General features: G+C 58.5%; 1 long non-coding RNA gene across 2 annotated transcripts; it reads left to right on the top strand.

Annotated features, from left to right (window-relative positions):
- The first annotated feature begins 1,096 nt into the window (after positions 1 to 1,096).
- LOC135312402 (uncharacterized) lies at positions 1,097 to 4,098 on the top strand. 2 transcript variants are annotated; one of them, XR_010371911.1, is made up of 3 exons: positions 1,097 to 1,381; positions 1,635 to 1,743; positions 3,589 to 4,098. It is a non-coding gene; the product is annotated as an uncharacterized LOC135312402 (long non-coding RNA). The 2 variants fall into 2 exon arrangements; XR_010371910.1 differs by lacking the exon at positions 1,097 to 1,381 and having other exon boundaries at positions 1,392 to 1,743.
- The last annotated feature ends 10,567 nt before the right edge of the window (positions 4,099 to 14,665 follow it).

Genomic DNA, 14,665 nt, shown 5'->3' with positions numbered 1-14,665 from the left:
GGGGGGCGGTGCCGGCTCTCTCCCCTTAGCGACAGGCCCCACCCCCTGGCAACGGCCCGGGGGGCGGTGCCAGCTCTCTCCCTTAGCGACAGGCCCAGCCCCCTAGCAACGGCCCGGGGGGCGGTGCCGGCTCTCTCCCCTTAGCGACAGGCCCCACCCCCTGGCAACGGCCCGGGGGGCGGTGCCGGCTCTCTCCCCTTAGCGACAGGCCCAGCCCCCTAGCAACGGCCCGGGGGGCGGTGCCGGCTCTCTCCCCTTAGCGACAGGCCCCGCCCCCTGGCAACGGCCCGGGGGGCGGTGCCGGCTCTCTCCCCTTAGCGACAGGCCCCGCCCCCTGGCAACGGCCTGGGGGGCGGTGCCGGCTCTCTCCCCTTAGCGACAGGCCCAGCCCCCTAGCAACGGCCCGGGGGGCGGTGCCGGCTCTCTCCCCTTAGCGACAGGCCCCGCCCCCTGGCAACGGCCTGGGGGGCGGTGCCGGCTCTCTCCCCTTAGCGACAGGCCCCACCCCCTGGCAACGGCCCGGGGGGCGGTGCCGGCTCTCTCCCCTTAGCGACAGGCCCAGCCCCCTAGCAACGGCCCGGGGGGCGGTCCCGGCTCTCTCCCCTTAGCGACAGGCCCCGCCCCCTGGCAACGGCCCGAGGGGCGGTGCCGGCTCTCTCCCCTTAGCGACAGGCCCCGCCCCCTGGCAACGGCCCGGGGGGCGGTGCCGGCTCTCTCCCCTTAGCGACAGGCCCAGCCCCCTAGCAACGGCCCGGGGGGCGGTGCCGGCTCTCTCCCCTTAGCGACAGGCCCCGCCCCCTGGCAACGGCCCGGGGGGCGGTGCCGGCTCTCTCCCCTTAGCGACAGGCCCCGCCCCCTGGCAACGGCCCGGGGGGCGGTGCCGGCTCTCTCCCCTTAGCGACAGGCCCCGCCCCCTGGCAACGGCCCGGGGGGCGGTGCCGGCTCTCTCCCCTTAGCGACAGGCCCCGCCCCCTGGCAACGGCCCGGGGGGCGGTGCCGGCTCTCTCCCCGTAGCGACAGGCCCCGCCCCCCGGCAACGGCCCGAGCCTGTGTTTGCTCCGCTCGGGGGGGGGGCTCGGTTTGGGTGTTTTCTCTCCCCCCCCCTCCCGCGCCGGGAGCTCCAGGCGGCTCCCGTACGGCTCCCGGGGCCTTCACCCCTCGGGGGGCTCGGCCCGCCCCTTTCGCGGGGCGCTGTGGGAAGGGCGGGGGCGGGGCCCGGGGGTCGAAGAGCCCCAGCCGGGGCTCGGGCAGCTCTCGCTGCCCCCGGGCTCCTCTGGCGCCGGGGCTCCCGTGTTCCCTCGGGCGGTCGCAGCTCTGGGGCTGTCTCAGCCCCCCGGGCAGGCGTGCTCTGGCGTTTAGAGAAGCGGAGGCGTTGCCTGAGGTAAGGCTTCCAGAGCTTGGCGCTCTTTGGCAGCATCTGTACTAGAAAGGTCCCTTGTGGCCTGCTTTGCTTTTTTTCTCCCGGGATGCTGTTTTGGGCGCTGAGGGGGCGGTGAGGCGGTTTAGTGGTATGGTGTTCGGTTTGGGGTTTGGTTTTTGCTTTGCTGGTTTTCTTCCCCCTTGTGAGATCATTTTATTCGTTTATCATTTCACATTATCATTTACCCCGCGCCATTTCCGTCCCCTCTGGGCAGCAGCGGATCCGCCGCTCGAGGGCGAGGAGCTGGGCCGACAACGGGCCGCTGCAGACTCTGGTCAGGGTACGAGGCTGCTCCCTGGGGAGCCGGCGCAGGGGGCGCGGAGGTACGCGCGGGCACTTGTCGGTGCCCCTGACCGGTGAAGGGGAGGTTAAATTGTTAGAGTGCAAATAAACACATATTATTTAGGGAGGAGTCGTGACTCAATTTAATCGCAGCTATTACTGAACAAACCAGGCAGTCATTATTCCTAATCTGTAATTAAAAAAAATAAAGGCAGTCCTTTTTTATGCCATAAATAGAGTTGCGAGTCATTAATAGCTCAATCTAAATGCAGCCGTTATTAAATCAACTGCAGGCATTAATGACTCCTGATCAGAAACAAAATAAGGAAATTTTAGAATCTAGAATGAAAATCGACCCGGAAAGCTAAATTGGGAGCGGGTAGTACTGAAATTGTAACAGGGCTGTTAGAAAGTTCGGAGGCAGCGACAGCTCCTGCTTCCAACCCAAGCAGTAAACGAAGCTTTGGGTTCTTAAATGAAGAGAAATAAAGGTGAGCTGTTAAACAGTGGCTGGGGTCAAGCGTAGCTATTAAGAAAATTTGCAGGTACGGGTGATTCCTGACCAGAACTAACAATTCCAGAAGATTTAGATTTAAAAATTACAAAGCTAATGGAGTGCCACAACCGCCCGGATGTAACCGCAGCCGCTTTGGGGGAATGCCCCAGCCCCCCCCGCCACCGCTATTAATTACTGCCAAGGAGAGCGAGAGTGAAAGTAGAAGCGGTGCATGTGAAATGCGAGCAGTACGCTTTTCCTAAGTCATCCCTTCGTGTCAGGAGAGGAAAGCAAATGGAAAGAAGATGTTTGCAGGGGGTCTGTGCTGGGTTACCTGCGCGTCTCTTCCGTGCATCCTTGAGGAGACATTTAGCTCCTGTTGGGCGCTCGCAGGTGGGGACAGGGCGAGCTGGAGGCAGGATCGGTGCCGGCACTGGTAAAGGGACGGGCGACGAGCTGAGAGAAGAGGGGGCAAGGGCTGAAAAAGGGTCTCCAGTTCTGCAGGGAAGGCAGCGGGATGTGACTCGGCAACCGCTCTGACGAGTGCAGGGTCATTCGCTGCGATGAAGTCGGGGTCTGTGGCTGGCCCGGAGAGGCAGCAGAAATCCCAAACTCTTTGCGGGGGTACCGGCCAGATTAGGGCAACACCTGAACAGTAAAACCATTTAGGGGAAGCAGAGCTGGGCTGCACCGCGTGGCCAACCTCCCTCTTCTCCGTGAGTCCCAAAGGGGCAGCTCCAAGAATGTGCTGAGAATTAATGTCTTGCGCTAAAAATGAGACGCAAGTAGCACCCACCCGTGAATTTTATTTTCTCTCTCGCTCTGCGGCTCCTGCCTGCTTGTCTCTCCTCAGTGCTCACCTGCACCTGTGCTCGGATGGGGCAGCTGAGGGAAGGTGCTGCCATCTCCCCGGCCCCGGCGGACCGCCCCTCAGCTGTGTCCTCTGTCAGGGAGCGTCGTCATCTCTCCTGCCCCCCAGAGCGGGTCCTGTAGTGGCAGACGCGCGGGCTTTTCCCTGCACGCGCATACGGGAAGGGAAGGGAAGGGAAGGGAAGCACAGTGAGAGCTGGGCTTGTCAAAGCGTAATGGGGGTGGTGGGAAGCGTAGCTAGAACCGGAGAGCTACAGCACAAAAGCGAAGCGGACGGGACACAAAAGTAAAATGGTGCACAGGAATGCTGAGGAGAGAACTCCCGCAGCACGCAGGAAATCAGTGTCAGAATCTATTTTCTTCTGACTGCCGAATTAAAAATAATGGCACGCTTTGCAACGCCAAGCTCGCTCTAATCGTCTGAACTTTCTTTCCAACCCCCCACTGCCCCCAGCACACCGTTCAGCCTCCTCAGCCTGAAATGCCTTGTTTTTCTTCTTTTTTTTTTTTTTAATGACAGGGCAACTTCTGTTCCCGAGGTGGTGCCTACAGTACAGCTATCTCTTCGAAGGCAGTTTGGTTTAGGTCAGAGAATGTTTAGCCTGGACTGAATCAGCCTCTGTTTCTGTTTCTGGAAATCGTCGGTCCTGTGCATCAAGCCCGGAAAAAAGGAAATATGAACCAAAGGACCTGGGGCCTGCAGGGCTAGGAAAATATTTGAGAAGAGGTTCAGCGGGGAAATGACTGTTTGTCTGTGGGGCGTCCAGGCAAGCAACCCAGCTGCTAGAAAGCGGCGCTGTCCCCAGGGTGGCCTCGGCGGTCCCGTCGGAGTCGGGGGAACAAGGACAAGGCAGGGTGAAGCATCTGGCCTGCCGTGTGGACCGTGACTGTACAAAGCACGTGTGATGCACTGCAAGTTTACCTGTTTAAACTGTGAGTTAAAGAAGGTGTGCAGTTGCTTTGTAAACAGCCGACGCTCTAAAGCTACACCCATCTAATTGCTAGCTGTATTAAATCTATCGTATTGCTGTTTCTGCATTAAAAAAGAAAAAACCAACACACCTATGTAAGCACGTCTAAGTACAATGGAAAACCACTGTTTAACGCGTGGCATGTGCGGGTGGTTTTTTTGGGGCGGGGGGGTGGGGTGTATGACAAAAACCTGCGAGAGACACACGCACACACGCACATGTCATGTTTAGCGCTCACCTAAACCCAAAAAAGAAAATCCACTCTTTATTTTGCAGCATTAGCATTAGCTTCCAGCGCACAGCCTGAGCGCGCACCTCTGCTCTCACCGTCTGCTCCCTCTTCAACCGTGCGTGGCTGTCATCAGCTTGCACAGGCTTTGCTCGTGCAAGTTTCCGCGACGGCTTACGAGAAGGCAGGCAAACAGACCCAGCAAGACGCGTAGTGCCTTCCTCTAGGGGCTCCGTCCAGCCTTTGTTAAAATGAGCAGAAAAGACATCTGCTGCTGCCTTTGCCCTGACTGACTCTTACAGAGAGCATCTGACTTGACCTGCAGCAAAGCCATGCCCCAGGCAGCAGCACGTACTGGCGCGGACCGCGGTTTCACCCACCTGCTTTACTGCGCCGGTCCTCTCCCACGGCCGATGCCGCAGATGTGGCGCGGCCCACCCCCAGACCTCTTTACGAGGGTTCCCTGGGCTCTGCAAGTCGCCTGCTGGACGTGTTGCTGATTCAGGCACGGGCAAAGTCAGCTTCTTCGCTGGCCTCGGGCCAGGGCAGCCCCGTACCTGAGGGAAACTGAGAATATCTCCAGCGAGATCTCACCGGGAGGCTGGGACCTCGTCAGTAGGGGAGAAGGCCAAGCGACTGACACTGAAAGGGATCTCTTTGCTAGGCTGTAGATCGTAAAGTTAAAAAAGAAAACAAACCTGCCTTTTTTAAAATGCCCCCCTTTGAGTCTGCCACGTTTGATACAGATTTTTTAAATTGCAGGGTCTATCTCCTACAGGCCTCATGCAAAGGGAAGCGAGTACCTCTGGCTCTCAGGACAAGGGGGTCCCTCAGGAGCCCAGGTGCTCACGCCAGCCGGCATCTGGCACAGCACAGGGCAGGAGCTTTGGCAGTAGTACGTGAGCTGAGAATGAGAGTCCGGCAGCGCCGCACGCTTCTCCTGTGAGCCGCCGAGGCTCGCGCGCTGTGCCTTCCGCAAATAAAAGGCCAGAAGAGTCAGCATTTCTGCTAGTTCCAGCCTCATCCGCACCCTCGTCGGTGTAGCTGTAAGCAAGCGTCCCGTAGCGACTGGGAGCGTGGCAGCTGGGCTTCCTGCGCTGCCTTAGGTTGTGCCCTTGGAGAGACCCTTCTCCGAGCCCCGTGAGCCCCGGGGTGGGTGGGCTGCGGTGCCGTTCAACGCTGAATAGGCACGAAGGCCTGTAAACAAAATGTATTTATATCGCACCCGTACCCGGCAGCCAACCGCCGCTTTATTTACGTATTCTGCACCTCCTGCCGACGCTTTTAAACTTAGCCGATATTGCCGCAGTTTTCACTGACGGGGCAGGGGACTGCCACGCTGCAGGGGCAGTGTCTGGGTGTCTCCCACGGACACAGACGTCCTCAGCTGGGTAGGGACAGGGTGAGAGCTGGAACAACTCTGCTGACATGTACGGGCCGTCCCAGGGCAAGGCTCCTGGGTCTGGGGGCTGAAAGGCGAGCCGCGCTGGGTGGTTGGTGTGGGAGCTGTGGAGCAAGTAGGGGGGAAAAAAAGCAACAGGAAAAAAACATCCAAATGTTTCACAGCAGGTAGAAAGCTTGGCAGAAAGCAAACTGAATGCTGTAAAGACAAAAGCCGAAAGCCGGCTATGGACTGGATGAAAAGAGTCAGTGCCACGGAAGGAGGTTATTTCTTCCACTGACCGTAGGAGGCTTTTCTGTGAGAAAACACAACACCTCTTCTTTCGGCTACGGCGCGGTCCCGCAGCAGTAACGGGCCAGAGCGTGCGAGCGCCTCTGGCAGTATCGGTAACGGCCGGGGCACGGCCGAACGGCCAGCCCACCTTCCGCACAAGGAGAACACCGTTCCCCTGGAACGCCACGCAGACCCAGGACGGGTACGGCGGAGGCCGAGCCCAGGCGCCCCCATTGCCAAGGACCACCTTGGCCTCGCAGCGTCTCACGCTGCGGGGTGTTTTGCAGGCCGTGGCTAAGCTCAGGCCCCCTGCTCGTGGCTGCCCCCGGTCCCCCGGCGCCGGTCGGGCCCCAGCCCCCAGCGCGGTGCGGCGCAGGGCAGCGGCCCAGCAGGGCGGCCCCACGGGCCCCAGCCCGCACCCCCCCCCCGTGCCTGCGGGCAGGGCCCCGCGGCCGCCGGCCCCTTCCTCCTCTGCTCGCTCCCGTCGCGGACGGCTCGGTACGTGTCACGAGCGGCAGCCCCGTTCAGCCGCTCCCGGAGGGCGCGCGGCTCTGCCCGGCCGTGACCGGGGCCCGCAGGGGTCTCTCGCTCGCCCGCTCGCCCCGAAAGGAGCCGGCCCCGAGCCGGCGCGTCCCGCCCCGCCCGGCCCTCGGCGCCCTCGCGAGCTGAGCGCGGCCCGGCCAGCAGGGGGCGCTGGCGCTCACCGGCTGGGCGCGGGGGCGGTCCGGCGCGGGGGCGGGGCCGGTGGGGGCCGGTCCTTCCGGCCGCCCTCTAAGGGCCGCCCCGCGGGGCCCGGGCTTCCGGTGGCGCGTGCGCGGCGGAGCGGAGGTGGGAGAGGTGCGTGGGGCGGCCGGGTCGCGAGGGGTCTCTTTGCGGTGCCGGGGCCCCTCTGCGGCCCGGCGTGGGAAGCCCGTGGCCGGCGGAGACTGCTCGGAGCTGGGCGGGGAGCGCCGCGGCAGTCCGGCCGCAGGCAGCCATCCCCTGCGGTGGCCGGCATCCCCTCGGGACTCCTGGAGGCCTGGCGGCTCCCGATCCTCGTCTGCGGCAGCCGCCTGAGAGAGCAGCGCGGCCGTAGCCGGGGGCCGGAGAGCGCTGGTGGGTGAGTTCGGGCAGCGGTGGGGGCTCCTTGTGGGCCGGGGGTGGGGGGGGCTCCGTGCGGGCCCGACCCTGGGCCGGGCGGGGGGGGCTCCGTCGCGCCGGGCCTGGGCCGGGCTCGGTGCCGGGCGGGAGGAGCTCCGTCGCGCCGGGCCCGGGGCCGGGCGGGGCGGGGGACGCCTCCGTCGCGCCGGGCCCGGGGCCGGGCGGGTGAGGGGGGGGCTGGCTCCTCCGTGCCGGGCCCGGGGCCGGGCGGGGGAGGGGGGGGCTGGCTCCTCCGTGCCGGGCCCGGGGCCGGGCGGGGGAGGGGGGGGCTGGCTCCTCCGTGCCGGGCCCGGGGCCGGGCGGGGGAGGGGGGGGCTGGCTCCTCCGTGCCGGGCCCGGGGCCGGGCGGGGGAGGGGGGGGCTGGCTCCTCCGTGCCGGGCCCGGGGCCGGGCGGGGGAGGGGGGGGCTGGCTCCTCCGTGCCGGGCCCGGGGCCGGGCGGGGGAGGGGGGGGCTGGCTCCTCCGTGCCGGGCCCGGGGCCGGGCGGGGGAGGGGGGGGCTGGCTCCTCCGTGCCGGGCCCGGGGCCGGGCGGGGGAGGGGGGGGCTGGCTCCTCCGTGCCGGGCCCGGGGCCGGGCGGGTGAGGCGGGGGCTGGCTCCTCCGTGCCGGGCCCGGGGCCGGGCGGGGGAGGGGGGGGCTGGCTCCTCCGTGCCGGGCCCGGGGCCGGGCGGGGGAGGGGGGGGCTGGCTCCTCCGTGCCGGGCCCGGGGCCGGGCGGGGGAGGGGGGGGCTGGCTCCTCCGTGCCGGGCCCGGGGCCGGGCGGGGGAGGGGGGGGCTGGCTCCTCCGTGCCGGGCCCGGGGCCGGGCGGGGGAGGGGGGGGCTGGCTCCTCCGTGCCGGGCCCGGGGCCGGGCGGGGGAGGGGGGGGCTGGCTCCTCCGTGCCGGGCCCGGGGCCGGGCGGGGGAGGGGGGGGCTGGCTCCTCCGTGCCGGGCCCGGGGCCGGGCGGGGGAGGGGGGGGCTGGCTCCTCCGTGCCGGGCCCGGGGCCGGGCGGGGGAGGGGGGGGCTCCGTGACCGGCCCGGGCCCGTGCTCGTGCCGGGGGGGGGCTCCGTGCCGAGCCCGGGCCCCGCAGAGAAGCCCTGGTCGGGCATCGTTCGCTTTTGCACAATGTAGGGCTTTCCCCGTTTATTTTCTGTGTACTGTGTTTTGGGCCACCTGAAACCCTTTGGCCGGGGAGGTTTGGTGCGGGGAGATGGCAGGTCTGGAGCCTGAAAGATCTCGGGTGGGGGGCGGGGGAGGTATTTTTGCCTTAAAACTCTGGGCCCACCTCGTGTGTCATGTCGTGAGTCTCGTGACTGTGGCAAATGGCTCAGTCGGGCGTTTTCTGAAAATGTATTCATCCCATGCAGATGTCATCGGGATACAGATCATCTGCATCTTCATGCTCTGACAAGACAAGATGCTGAGACAGGGATGAGCTCCAGAAGGACTGCTGAAAAGAAGAAAAAACCGCACTCCACAAAGTCATGGGGTTTATTTTTGCGTTTGGGGGGGTGGGGTGGCTTTAACAAAAGAGTGCAGTGTTGGCTGGCAGCAGCCTGCAGGGCATTTTTGCTGCCTGATCTCTCCTTTTCTTCTCTTCCACTCCTCTTTCAGGGCTGTAATTGTCATTTGGATAGTTTTAGAAGAGCAGTTAAGTTCCTCACCTGTGTCAATGTGCTGGTAATACCAGGAAGGTGAACGCTTGAACCGGTCGGGCGGGTGGGAATAACTTGGCTGCAGGTAGAACTTCTGAGGGAAGACCAGCAAAACCAGGAAGCAAATAGCAAGTTCCCCAAAAATGTGCGGGTGTCAAACACGTAAGCGTTTCATTGCCGAATGTTTTTGGGAATATGTTCCAAATGGCTATTTTTGGTAAACATAAATTTTCAGGAGATTCAGGGTTGTGTGTGGCAAAACATGTCCCTCTGTTTTTGTGTCCTGCCGCACAAACGGCGGGCGGCAGGGCTCTTGTTCCCCGCTCTCGATATTGCCCCAGCAGGGCTGCGATATTTAGACCTAAGTGGGGATGGGTTTAGGAGTGGAAGGAGAGAGAACGCCTGTGTTCTGTAAGGGCTGTGAATGCTGACCCTTTGTCTCCGTCTGCCGCTTTTCCTGTGCGGGTGATGAAGCTGTTTTACTTTTCTCTGTTGTTCCTGGTCTAAATAGCTGCAAGGCTGTCGCCGCTGTGGGTGTGCAATTTGTGTTGCTGTGTTTCTGTGGAGTCCTAGCCACGGCTCGCTTCTAGTGTGGCCAAGGGTCAAGGTAGGGCTTTCAGCTTAAAGCTTCAGAAGCGCTGCGCGCTGGGATGGGTGTAGGTGAAACTGCTGTTGCGCCTGCAGCTGTGCTCGCAGGGATGCTGGGCGGCTCCGCATCAAACCGGCGAGGTGCCCGTGGACCTCCGTCGGGCTGCGCCCTGGGTGCGCGAGCGTGCCGTGTGTTTGCTGTTCCGGCTTGTACGTGCGAGGGCTTAACGTTTGATTTAACGCATTTCCTTTAACGGCAGGCTGTAGTTGGGCTCTAGATGGTATTCCTACGGGGGCGCAAGAGCTGTGGAATGGTTAAGCTGTTGCTGTGCCTCCAGGTGACTTGTTCAGTAACACTGTTTTTCCCGGTGCAGGTGGATGAGTCGTGCAGGGCAACGGAGGAGAGCCCAGGGGAGCGCTGGAAGAAGGTGAGTCTGTGCGTAGTACTGGAGGGAAGATGTGACTGGTGGCTATAGGGCTCCATTATGGGTTTTACTCTTTTTTTGTGTGTGATCTGAGGGTGCTAAGCGATGAGCCGAGCGTGATCTGGGCCCTGGAGGTGAGTCAGGCAAGGTGACCGGTGCTTGGTGGGCTGGAGTAGGTGTTCTTTTTCAGGTTATTCAGGTTTTTTTTTCCCTTGTCTTCACTTTCCCATCCCAATTTGGGGCCGATTCCCTCAAACGGGGACTTCCCCCTGTGGGGCTGCTTATGCAGCCTGGGAGCTGCTGCCTGGGCACAAAAATACCTCAAACCCCCTGACTCTGGGTCTGCAATGGGGGGTGAAAAAAACAGAAAGAATTCTGGTGGAAAGAAAACCACTTGGGGCTTCTGGGAAAGCCAACTCAGCTGGATTTGTGCAGCTGGAAAGGAAAAAAAGGGTGGTGGTGGGGAAGGAACAACCACCTAAAAGCACCCACCAACCATTCTCATGCACAAAACGGAAAGTGAAAATGACCATTTTTTGTAGGGCAAAAGCACAAAAAGTCCCCACAGAACTCAGTAGTTTGGAAAAGCAACCCCAATTATTACATTATGTAAAGAAGGCAGGGGAAAAAAAGAAAACCACAACAAAACCCTATCACAACCCTGATGCCACATGCCTACAAGCAGTTCCTGGGGCTTATTCTGCGGGGGTGGGGGACCCAACCTTGTTCCCCAGGTTTGCTGTGCTGCTTCTCCTCCCTCGGGCATGGGGGTGGGCGGGCAGTGGCATGGACAGTAGCAAGCACCAGATTTTTTTAAGCAGTCGAGAGGAAAGGACTGAAATGCTCGAGACGCTTTGCTGTTTGGTGCAGAGGCAATGAACGGTGCTGCCGGGGCTGCGAGGGGGAAAGGTGCAGAGGAATAGAAGCTCTGTGGATGCAGCCAAGTTACGGTTTCTGGATGGTATTAATCGAGAAGAGTAATTCAGATAATGCTGCTGCCCAGCGACCAGAGTTGGGTACTGAGCCCGGGAGCCGCGCACGCGCGGTGGCGTCCCTGTGATCCCCATTGCTCTCTCCGCAGGTGACAGCCCTGCGATGCTGCGGTGCCTGCGAGGTGATGCCGCCGTGCTCGTTGCTGCTTCCTGGTAAGGAAAGGCCTCCTCCGCTCCTGCTGCAGCGTGGTGGTGTGTCGGACACGATTCCCTGTGTCGGGTGAGGCCTAGGGCTGCCGGCGAGGTGAGCGAGCCCCTTTGGTGGGTGCAGGGGTGTCTCCTTGTGTGCCTGCACTACTGGGGCTGGTGGTATGGGAAGCTTCAAACGACCTGCCGAGGCAGGCTTCTGGTATGCTAAAGGCGAGCGGGTGAGGGCAGCCCCAGGAGTTACCCAGGAGCTGATAGAAGGGAAGAGGGAAAGGAGGAGGAGGAGGAGGAGGAGGATGACGACCTTTTCCCCCTGCCCAGGGTGCAGAAGATAGCCGACTCCCCAGCTCACCAGAGCTCCCCCTCAGCCTCCCCTGGCCCCCCTTGCCCCCCCGTGCTCCTGCCCCCAGCTCCGGCACGAGCGAGCTAGGCTACGTGCCTAGGAAGCCTCATCTCGTAAGAGCTGTAAGACACCCTTGTATTCTCTTCAGGTGGAGGATGGCCTAGAGTCTGGAGCTGCAGAAGAGGCAGGGAGGAGAGGAGGGGAAAGAAGCATCTGAACGGCTAAATTGTGCCAGCAGCGCTGAGAGCGAGAGTCGCGGTGAGTCCTGGGCCACTGGGGCCCCGTTGCCTCTCTTGTGCGTCCTGGGCCCTCCCTGTCTCTCCCCCCTGGCCCCCTCTCTTTCCTTACCTGCTGCAAAATTATTTTTAGGTTTTTTTTTTTGCGCCCCCCCACACCTTCTTTCTCCATCTCGCTCTGAGTGGCTCCCTGCCTCCCCGTCTTTTCAGGCCTCCCTCTCTCTGTCCTGTAGCCTGTGGCTACTTGTTCTTTCTCCGCCTCTCTCTGCCTGGCTCTGGCTCCGTTTTTTTTCATTCCTCCTGCTCTGTCCTGTAGCCGGTCGGTATTGTGTCTTTCTCTGGCTCTCTTGGTCTGACTCCCTGTGTTACCGAAAAAAGCGGTAAAATCGGAAATATCTATTCAACACCAATCTAGTATTAAAGAGCAGGCGTTCTTTATTCACGGCGCCAGATGCACGGGGGATCGCTCCTCCTGGCGTGCGTACCTCACACACCTTTCCCGTGCAATTTGTAGATCAAAATTTTACATACTCGTATATAGTCGTTATCGTCCTGTCTACTGATCGGTACAAACTGGCTCGTTCCGTATGTAAATCACTGCGCAGGCTCGGTGGTGGTCCGTGAGTCGGTGGTTGCGATCTCCCCCTGCCAGAATTGCCTTTTACCTTCTTGGCTCTTAATCTTGGCAGTCTTGGCTAGTTTTCTCAGTGCGCTACACGAAAGCGCGTTTTGTCATCCTTTTCTGACAGAAGCACGTTGTCTGTTGTTCTGCTGACATTAACGATCGCCTAGGGACTAAAATGCAGATCGACAGATGCGCTGATTCGTATGCTCCATGTTCCCGTAATGGAACACCGTCTCTGGTTGGTTGATTTCATCGCTTTGGTTACATTTCCCCCCTTTGGAAGTTTTGAAATAATCATTTTCTCAATACTTCCATCTTAGATCAATAATATTCCACTATGTCACTTCAGTGTTTGGTTCATCTTCTCAAAATTTTCACTTGATTGTGGTCTCTAGGGCATATGCAGGTTCCATTTTATACCCAAAATTTTATTAATTTGTTGAACTACCTCTGCAAAAAAATGTGGTCCTCTCCCAGAGGACATTCCTGTTGGCACTCTAAATCTTGGTATTATTTCTTTCAGCAACATTTTAACTACTACTCTAGCTTTGTTGGTGCAGCACGAGAAAGCTTCTGGCCAACTAGAAAATTTGTCCATCATCACTAACAAATACTGCTATATCTATTTTGTCTGGGTAACTCAGAGAACTTAATTTGCTAATAATTTCCGGGAGAATTTTTTGTTTTGTTACTCCTAAAGGTGGTTTCCTTTGGTTCAGGGGATTATTTCTAGGACAGATTGGACACTTAGCTACCATGGGTTTAATTATTCTTGTCATGCCTACACACGCTACAGATGCTTTTAAACTCAAAACCGTAGCATCTACACCCTAATGTGTTTGCTCATGCTTTTCTTTTGCAAGTTCTGTCATAACTTGTGGGGTTGTTATTATTATTACTTGTTTTTCTGGTGTTACCTACCATCTCTCTGTGTTTTGTGATGCTTCCAATTGTTCTGCTAATTGCTCATCCAATTTATTATAATAATCTCGGTTTCAACTTTGGAATTCCGATCTGTTTTACTGGTACTAGTGCAAGGATACCTTGCTCTGCAGTCCTCTTTGCAGCTTTATCTGTCAATCGTTTGCTTATGTTTACAGCCGTCTGGCCGAATTGATGAGCTTTGCAACGCTTTACCGCCACTTCTTTTGGTTTCTGCACGTCTTCCGGAAGTTGGAGAATGTCTTCTTTATGCTGTATCAATGATTCTTGGGCTGATGGCAGTCCTTTTTCCTTCCCAGTAGCTCCATGATCGTGGATCACACCAAATGCATGTTTGGAATCAGTCTAGATATTTATCCTTCGTCCTTCTGCCATTCGCAGAGCTCGCTTCAACGCTACCAATACTGCTTTCTGTGCTGAGGTGTTCGCAGGCAGCGCCCCTGACTCCATTCCCTCGGCGGTGATAACGACAGCATATCCGGCCATTCTCTTCTCGCCCAGAGCTGCTTCCATCTGTAAACAACTCCAGATCAGGATTTTCCCAGAGGTTTGTGTCTCAGGCCTGGTCTGCTGGAATAGACTTGTTCAATAGTTAGCAAGCGATCGTGTTCGAAATTGTCCGTAAGGTTTTCTGTTGTTAAAAACATAGCAGGATTCAGTATAGCAGTAGCCTTCGATTCCACATGGTCTTGTTCTAACAGAACAACTTGATATTTCAACATTCTGCTAAGGGATAGCCAACGACCCCCCTTTTGTTCTAAAACAGTCACCGCTATGTGCGGGACACATACTGTCATCTTTTGTCCCATTGTTAACTTTGGGGCTTCCTGGATCGGCAGCGCTGCTGTTGCCACTGCCCGTAAACATCCAGGCCATCTTTTACTCACGTGGTCGAGTTGTTTGGAGAAGTAGCCCACGGGTCTCTTCCAGGTTCCCAGTCGCTGTGTCAGCACTCCAAGGGCTAAATGTTGTCTTTCGTGGACAAACAGCTCAAAAGGTTTAGCGAAATCGGGTAGGCCTAATGCAGGGGCCATCACTGAGGCTCTTTTCAGTTCTTTGAATGCCGTTTGGCATCCGGGCGTCCAGGTTAAATATTTATCCTTTGATTCTTTCAGTGCCTCATATAATGGTTTTACATACAGTCTGTAGTTCAGAATCCAGAGCTGACGCTATTTCACTATTTTCAGAGAAGCTCTCAGTTCCTTCGGGCCGCAAGGTTCGGGAATTTGACAAATAGTTTCTTTCTTTTCACTTTCTAATTGTCTTTGTCTTTGAGATATTTCGAATCCTAAATAAATGGCTGTTGCTTCTCCTATTTGGGTTTTGTTTCTGGAAACTCCGCATCTTCCTTGGCCCAGAAAATTTAAAAATTTCAAAACATTATTCTTTACTTTCTGCCACTATCAGAATGTCGTCTGCATTCTGTAACAATATGCCTCTCCCTGGGTTCTGTTTTTTCTAGACATTTCTATATTTCTAATTTTTTTTCTTGCCAGCTGAGTCCCAAATATCGTAGGACTAATTTTAAATCCTTGTGGAAGTACGGTCCATGTTAGCTGTGTCTTTCATTCTGTGGTGGGGCTTTCCCATTCCAAAGCAAATAGGCTTTGACTTTTTATGCCTGGAGGTATGCAAAAGAAGGCATCC

The sequence above is a fragment of the Phalacrocorax carbo genome, chromosome 3, assembly GCF_963921805.1.
Source record: "Phalacrocorax carbo chromosome 3, bPhaCar2.1, whole genome shotgun sequence".
In the NCBI taxonomy this organism is placed as follows: domain Eukaryota; kingdom Metazoa; phylum Chordata; class Aves; order Suliformes; family Phalacrocoracidae; genus Phalacrocorax; species Phalacrocorax carbo.
Note: the sequence above shows the minus strand (reverse complement) of the source record. Positions and strands in the feature narration are given on the sequence as shown.